The 9366-nt window shown below is 36.6% G+C and overlaps 1 pseudogene; it reads left to right on the forward strand.

Annotated features, from left to right (window-relative positions):
• Positions 1-3980: 3980 nt before the first annotated feature.
• On the forward strand, positions 3981-4074 carry LOC130037051 (uncharacterized; annotated as a pseudogene).
• Positions 4075-9366: the final 5292 nt, after the last annotated feature.

A 9366-nucleotide genomic window follows, 5' to 3' on the forward strand; every position in this document is an offset into this window, starting at 1 on the left:
ACTGAAACTCAATTATGAGCAACTTTGTAACTGTTTATCTCTTAGTGATTCTAATCGTTAAAGTAAATTTTAAATATACCCATCAAAGTAACCTTTTTACCACTAAATGGGAAAGATACTTTCTAATACTTATCCTCACCAAAAGCTCAACAGAGTGTGACACTTGCCAGGAAATGTCCTCCCTTGCATTTTCTCATGATACTTATTAGTACTTAACTCTTCTGTTTCTTCCCTTTTCTCATGCCAAATCTTGCATCTCCCTTGCAAGCTCCTGAAACATTATCCATTCAACATTGATGCACTTTGCCACTGCTCCTCTTGACGTCTTGTCCATGAAATGATTCTAAAACATAACATAGCTGCAATTACAGTATTCATGCCAAAGACAGTCATTGATATATCTTTGGGTTTAGCTTTCTACAAGCTATTGGCACACAGGTGAGTAACATTTTTTTCCTACAGAGAACACAACAATAGTTATGCTGGGTTTTAAAGTTCCATCAGTATTTTTAATGTTTTATTGAATATCTGTGATATAGACCATTACAAATCTATTCATAATTTGCTTCCAGTCATACAACGATCCAACTTCCATCCTTCCTCTAGTGTACATTTCCCAAAACCAATACTTCTGGTTCCCTAAAACCATCCCCCAACAAACTACCCCCACCCCCAGCCTGTCTCTATGGCAGGATCTTTAATTCTTTCTCTCTGTCTCCTATTTATTTTGTGCATTAAGGGTCTCATACAGGTACTAAGAGGTCATCATGTTTGTTGGAATTTAGCATTTTTATCAGGAAGGTAAGGTTGGAGTAGCTTTGAGGTATGGAAATGACTGCTAAGGCTTCCATAAGTACAGGGCAGTGGGTGTGGGATGCCCATCCTGCCCAGAGAAAGCCCGGAGATTTCAGTCACAAAACACACATATCCGAATTTTCAGCTGTAATGTTTCAGTGAGAGCCATCCTGAGAGGGTGGAAACCAGAGGAGGGCATGGTGGCGATTTTGTATTGTTGGAGAAAGTGGCTGCACTGGGTTCTGGTTGGGTGGGCACCAAACTAACCTGCCTCCCTCCGATTTACCCTAGTGTCTTCAGCCTTTTGCAGTTCCAAGGTTAACTGTGGCTGTTGATATCTTCCAGATTTGTCTATGGGTCTCTGAAACAAGACCAATGCATTAGCTTGTATAGCTGAGCCAGGGGTGGTTTGTTATCATGGCTCCCACATATCTTTAGGGAGTTTAATTTCTCGAGAAACGTAGTCCTGAGTTGTTGGGAACCAGCCAGAGGCACAGTGGCCATTTGAGGTTATCGGGAAGCATGAAGACACCATCAGACTGTTGATGCACTCACCTGAGGGTACAGGTTGACTTCCTGCAGGCACTGCACAACCAGACTAACAAATATTCATTGAATGAATGAACGAATAATCAACATTTTCAAAATGTGTCTCTTTCTTGCATTTTAGAAGGGTAACTTCTAACAGGAAAATAATCTTCATGGTATAATCAAGACCTATGATTTATTCTTAATATATTTAATAAAAGCTACACATTTTGGAAATTTATACAAAGAAATTCTTTTAAATTATCTGTCTTCATAATTTACTTGTAAATTACTAAGATTTCACTGTTTCTTCCACCGTTCTTAGCATAGAAATTTACAGACAGAATGTGCTAAGTAAAAATTCATTTTGGCACTTCTCTTCAAAGTAGTACTGGAAGTACTTGGAATAGAAAATAGATAAGAAAAAGATATTAAGGGTTTTTCATATATGAAAGGTAGAAACAATCTCTCACTATTCACAGAAGATATCATACTATATTTAGAGAATACTAAAATCTCTACGAAAAAACTCCTAGAGGCAATCGACTTTTATAGTAAAATTGCAAGCTATAAACTCAATACCCAAAATTCTATGGCTTTTTTTATATGCAAGTAATGAGAGAGAAGAAAGTTACATGAAAAAGCAATCCCATTCACAACCGTGCCTCAGAAAATCAAGAACCTTGGAATCAGCTTAACTAAGGAGGTAAAGGACCTATACAATAGGAAATTAAAAAGGACACGAGGAAATGGAAACATATATACTGCTTATGGAATGGGAGAATTAACATTGCCAAATGGCAATTCTCCAAGAACCAGTGTAAAAATTCAACTTGATCCCTATAAAGATACCCATGACATTCTTCAAAGAAATTGATCAAGCACTCCTGAAATTCACATGGAACAACAAACGCACACGAATAGCTAAAGCAATTCTTGGGGAAAAGACGATGGAGGCATCACCTTCCCCAACCTCAAACTCTACTACAAACGATAATAATGAGAACAGCATGGGACTGAAACAAAGGCTCAGCTGCAGACCAATGGAAAAGGATTGAATATACTGACACACACACTCAAATATATAATCATCTAATCTTTGATAAGGGAGCAAGAAATGTGAAGTGGAGCATGAGAGTCCTCTTTAACAAACTATGCAGAAAAAACTGGACAGCTACATGCAAAAAAAAAATGGCTCAGACCTCTACCTAACACCATGCACAAAAGTCAGATAAAAATAGGTCAAAGTCCTCAACATCACACCAGAATCCCTCAGGTACAGCGATGACAAGGTCGGCAAATCCCTCCACGACATTGAAGCAAAAGGTATCTTCAAATATAACACGCCACTTGCCAAGCAACTGGAAACAGAGATAAACAAAGGGAACTATCTTAAATTAAGCAGCTTCTATACCTCAAAAGAAACAGTGACCAGAAACAAAGACTCCACCATGCGGGAAAGATACTCGCAGAAGCCTACCAGGTTCTCTGAGAGTGAGAACTGGACAATCAGAGTTGCTGTCTTCTAAATAAGATCCAGTCTCTGGATGTTGGCTATTGATGGCATTACATGGATCCAGGGGTAGTTCGTGGTTGTAACACTTAATTACTAGAAGATGGGGGATCTGGAAGGAGGGGGCACAGTCTTGATCTGAGCAGCCATGGAGATCTCATCCCCCGGTCCCGCACATTTGGGTTCCTCTTCCAGTTCCTTCATGCATGAGGCTCCTTCAAGCTTGGGAAGAGTGGTCTTAAGCGTACCTATGGCTGGTTGCAGAGGTCTTCAGCTGCCGGGGCTCTGCTCAGTGCGGTGAGGGAATCTCACCACGCCACCTCCAAGGGGCCCCAGTGAGGAAAGCCAGGTGCGAGGTCAGGAGATTGTTGTTTTAGACATATTTGGAATTAATTTTAGACCGAAAAGTACACATCATTGAAAATACTTATGTGCTTAGTAATAAATTACTACACACTTGTTCAATCACGTCAGAGACCCCACTCTGCTCAGAGAACTAGATTTTTAATTACAGATCCGTTTTGACCATGTGTCATTACTGAGAATCACTATAAGTAGATATGAAACTCACTATACAGAAAGATGCACACAGGTTACTATGAGTCATCTATGTTGTTAATGTGAGTTGGCCATTAAACTTCACTGAGACCCTTTGTTCTGTCCTTTATAGGAGCCACATGATTCTCACCTTCCGTTCAAGTTGAACTTGTAATAAGGTGGAATGAAATCATCTATATGCTTCTCACCTCATTCTTCAGGAGAAAAATCCTACATACATTCAAGGTGGTCAAAGTGCAGACAACACCATCCACCTTTTCCTGGAGATGTATAGGGGACTGAGGTGAGAACAGCAAAAGGCTCTAGTTTAATGGTCTTAATTAAGGTTTCAGGGAACGACATTAAACAACCTCATATACCACCTTCCAAAAGAATTATTTTGTAAAACTGATGCCTAGGGTATGGTAAAAGATAATATGGTAAAAACCATATTTTTCTTTCTGGGACATTAAATTTCTAAATCTATTTATGCATGCTGCTTTGAAATACACTCCTTGATTAGGAATCATTGTCTGCCATAGGAGTGAGGAAGGACAACACTCAAAGTAATAAGAAGAGAAAATATGGAAAAATTAACTCCTACTAAGTTTAACACATTTACTAAAATTGAAATGATAAAATGATGAGCATGGTCCTTGCACACAGATGATACGCATACTTGTAAAGCATTCCATATTTTTGTTGCAAGAAGAATGACCAGGTCTACTTTAAGCTAAGAAAATCCCCACAAGTACAAAAATTCTACATAAAGAGAGCACAAGTCCCCATCACAACAATCTCTCTCAATGTCAATAGACTAAATGTGCCAATTAAGAGGCACAGAATAGGAAGATGAATTAGAAAACTGAAACCAACGATCTGCTGCCTGCAAGAAACACGTCTGAACAATCAAAGCACCCATGGGCTAAAAGTAAAAGAGTGGGAAATAAGTTTTCAAGAAAATATGACCTCCACAAAGCTGGAGTGGCCATACTAGTATCAGACCACATGGACTTCAGGCTAAAGGTTATCAGAGACAGTGAAGGTCATTTCTTAATGATCATGGAATATGTACATCAGAAAGAACTCACCCTCCTCAATGTATATGATCCTAATGACAGACCAGCAAAATACTTAAAAACAACTTCTAATTGACTTATAGAAAAACATTGATAGCAACACAATACTAGAAGGAGATTTCAACACTTCTTTGTCACTTCTCCATAGATCAAACAGACTGAATCTCAGCAAGGAAATCTTTTCTTTAAGGGAAGTAATGAACAACCATTGGCTTAGAAAAGAAATCAAAGAGGAAATAAAAAGTTTCCAGAAACAAATGAGAATGAGGACACGAGCTACCAGAACTTGTGGGACACAGCAAAAGCAGTGTTAAGAGGAAAGATTATAGATCTGCCAGAATTCATCAGGAAGAAAGAAAGGGCCTACATGAATAAATTAGAGCTCAAGATTTTGGAAAATGACCAAGAAAAGTAGTCCAAACTAGGCTGGAGGAAGGAAATAATAAAACTTGTACCAGACATCAATGAGCTAGAATCCCAAAATACAATCCAAAAGACCAATAAAAGCAAAAGCTGGTTCTTTGAGAAAATAAATAAGATCAATAAACCATGAGAAGCCTCTCAATGAAACAAAGAGAAAGAATTCTAATAAATCGAATCAGAAATGCAAAGGGGAGTATCCTAATAGAAAGTACCGAAATCCATAGGATCATCAGAGATTATTTTGAGAATCTTTGCAGCACGAAATGAGAGAATCTTGAAAAAATTTGATAAATTATTGGATTCCAATTGCCTCCCAAGGCTGAACCAAGAAGATTTGGAATACTTGAACCTATCACAAACAAGGAAATTGAAATGATGGTCAAAAGTACACCTGCAAACAGAATCCATGGCCCAGATGGATTCAATATTGAACTACTTCAAACCTTTAAAGAGAAACTGCTTCCAACATTTTTAAGATTTTCCAGGAAAGTGAAGAAACAGAAATACTCCCAAATAGTTTTTATGAGGCAAAGATCACCCTAATACTCAAATCGATAGAGATACCACAAAAAAAGAAAATTACAGACCTATTTCCTTGATGAATACAGATACAAAGATTTTCAAGAAAATACCAGCAAAGAGAATCCAGAAACTCAACAAAAGATCACACACTATGACCAAGTAGGTTTATCTTGGGGATGCAAGGATTGCTTAACATTCTCTAGTCAATCAATAGAATACAACATCTCAATAAAATAAAGATAAAAGTCATATGATTATATCAATAGATGTAGATAAAGCATTTGATAAGATCCAGCACCCATTCATGATGAAAAACTCTCAACAAAATTGGAGTTGAAAGTACTTTCCTCAATCTAATCAAAGCAAATTACCACAAACCCACAGCAAGCATTATTCTCAAGGGGGAAAATCCAAAGTCTTGGAGCAGAAATCAATGAAATAGAATCCCAGAATACAATCAGGCACAAAACAAGTTACCCACTCTCACCACTCCTATTCAACATAGTACTTAAAGTACTTGCCATATGATTTCGGTAAAAAAAAAAAAGATATCAAGGGCATCCATATAAAAAAGGAAGAACTCAAGCTTTTACTATTTGGAGATGACATGATACTATACTTATAAAATCCCAAAGAATCTACAAAAAAGCTCCTGGGAACAACAGATTTGTTTAGAATTGTAGCATATTACAAAATCAATATCTGGTACTCCATGGCTTTCCCATATATTAATAATGAAAGAGAAAAAAGAGATAGAGAAAAACAATCCCATTCACAATAATACCTCAGAAAATAGAGTATAATAGAATCAACTAAAAAGGTTAAGGAACTATACCAAAAAAAAAAAAAACCTACAAAACACTACTTCACGAAATAAGAGAGTATTATGAGGAAATGGAATCTCATCCCATGCTCATGGATTGAGAGGTTTAACACTGTCAAAATGGCAATACACCCCAAAGCTCTATAAAGATTTAATGCACTTTCTATAAGGATACCCATAACATTTTTCAAATAAATAGATTAAACACTCTTGAAACTCATACAAAACCATAAACTCCCATAAAGAGCTAAAGCAATCTTTGGTAAAAAGAAGAAGGGAACACCTTCCCCAACTACAAACCCTACTACAAAGTTTTAGTAATCAAAATATCATGATATTCAGATAAAGACAGGCCTAAGATCAATGGAATATAGTCAACTATCCTGACGCTGGCCCTCAGATTATTATTACCTAATCTTTCTTAAAGGCTCAAGAAATATGAAGTTGAGCTAGGAAGTCTCTTCAGCAACTGGTGCTGGGAAAACTGGACAGCAATATGCAAAAAAAATGAACTCAGACCTCTTTATAGTGCCAGGCACAAACTCAGAATAAAATGTATTAAAGACCTCACTATCATACTTGAATTCTTAAGATATATGGAGAAAAATGTGGGAAGATCCCTTCATGACATTAAAGCTAAGGGAAACTTCTAGAATGAAACACCACTGACCAAGGAAGAGGAAGTGAAGATAAACAAATGAGACTACATTAAACTAAGAAGTTTCTGCAACTCAGAAAAAATGGTGACCATGATCGAAAGACAGTCCACATAATGGGGAAAAATGATTTATGCAATACCCATACAATTAAGCTCAAAATTCTGACTCCTGTATCATTAAGAACACTAAATAGTTCCCGTGAATTTTATTCTTCTTCACATATATTTATTCTAAAATATTTTAGATTTACTTTTAAACCACAGGTAAAAAGGTAAAATTATAAGTTTTTTTAAAAATAAAAAATAATCCCTATACATACCCAGGTGCGACCCAAAAAACAAAAAAGCAAGCAAGGAAGCAAGCAAGCAAGAAAGAAAGAAAAAAATTAAAAATTAAAAAATAATGCCGTTTGCAATGCTAAGGATCAATCCCAGATCATCATTCTTTGCGTTTTTGGGTCACACGTGGCGATGCACAGTGGTTACTCCTGGCTCTGCACTCAGGAATTACTCCTCACAGTGCTTGGGGGGACCATACAGGATGCTGGGAATCTAACCTGGGTATGCCGTGTGCAAGGCAAATGCCCTACCTGCTGTACTATAGCTCCAGCTCCCCCCCCCCCCATAATTCATCATCTTGAGTGCCTCAGATTTTTACCTTCCATTTGGAAACTTCATCTTTACATTGACACAGTAAATTGAAACCACAGAACCATTGAATGGCATGTTATAATGGTAGCACCCATGAGCAAACATTGATAACCCATAAGTTGGCATGAATGAATTCTGTCTCAGAGGCTTCACTTCTGAGGATACCTGTCACTACCTCCTTTCTGTTACGTATCCCAGGATCAGAACCTACATCAGGACATCAGTAGAAATTGTCCACCCGAAAGCTAGCCTTCCACTGGGATCAGAATCCTTGATCCATTTAACTTGAAATTTTTCATTCATGAATTGTTGACCTTGTTTCAGTTGGAGGCATCCAGAGCATAAACTCAGCTTTCCCGTTGTTTCCACAGGAAACCCAAATACCTAAGAATGTTATCATTTCTGACGCCACTGTTACAGATTATTTGGAATCCCACGGTAAGATACTATCATTAATGTTATAATATTACTGTTCTCTATAGTCCGGTCTCCCCAAATAAATCTCTACCCTCCTCAGTGCAAGTGCAGACTCCAGTGTATAATGATCCTGAACGTACTTATAATAGTTTCACTCAGGTTCTCCCCTAAAGTGCACAAGTTAAGTTCATACCAATCCAAGTTCTTATTCCTAAACTACCAGAGTGGGCTTGTTCCTCAAACTTGTGTTCTCCCTTGAAGAAATTCCGTGCTACCTTTCTCTATGTCTCTCTTTGCTTGTTTTGTTAAATGACTGTTCTCGCTTGAACATATATTCCATTCCACCCTACAACTGTTTCACAAGTTTCTAAGAGTTTTTCAATAAAATATATTTTGTTTCACTAAACTAAAATTTTAAAACCCCAGAGCATTCTTAAAACCAATATTTGTATCTTTTAAACCACAAATTTTGAAAATGAAAGGTGGTAAAGCAATGGAATACTACTCAGTTGTATGAAGTGAAATCTTCTTATTATTTGTATATAAAATGTATAACATGAGGAAATTATGTTTATTGACAAAAACCAGGCAGAGAAAAATAGGCATCCTACAAATTCAGGCATATGTGGAATATGGAGAAAACAAATTAAAAAAATAAAATGAGACAGACAAACCTCTAAACATTATTTATATTTTATGATATATAATTCAATTAACAATGGTTTCTCATACACATAATTCCAACATGACACTCCTCATTCTCTCAAAGAACAAACCCTCCCTCTCACCCAATCCCCCAGAATCCCTCCCTCCTAATCCCCTGACCCAATTGTGTGGATCAGTTCTCCCCTTACATTGCTCTTGAACTTTTGTTGCTATCTTGCTGTGTGTCTTTACATCCCACATATGAGAAAAATCTCTCTGTATCTGTTCCTTTCCTTAAGGCTAACTTTACATGCATGATATGCTCTAGTTTCATCCAATGTTGAAAATTACATAATTTTGATCTTTTCAAAGCAATAAAAACAAACTTTAGAACTATGAGACTATTTAGTTACCAGATCGAAAAGTATAATCAAAGTGGAAAAACTGAACAATGGTGAATGACAGAGTAGGCCTTTCAGTAGTGAGTGTAATATGATACATGCAAGTTGATTCTGCATAATCCTAAAATTTATGAAATTCTATAATGTAATTCTATAAGGTAATTTTAAATAATCAAAAAAGTATTTAAATAATTTACATTTATCTATGATTATGACGTATCTTTTGTGTCAAACTATCAGAAATAAAAAGAATGTGAGATAGAGATATGGTGTATCACTATACTTTTAAACAAGAGAAGCGCTAAAAATTTCTGTATCTTGATGAACTCTCATATAAATTGACTCCAAAATCAAATTAATATACTCAAGGAAAA

The sequence above is a fragment of the Sorex fumeus genome, unplaced genomic scaffold (genome assembly GCF_029834395.1).
Source record: "Sorex fumeus unplaced genomic scaffold, SorFum_2.1 ptg000070l, whole genome shotgun sequence".
Classification (NCBI taxonomy): Eukaryota; Metazoa; Chordata; class Mammalia; order Eulipotyphla; family Soricidae; genus Sorex; species Sorex fumeus.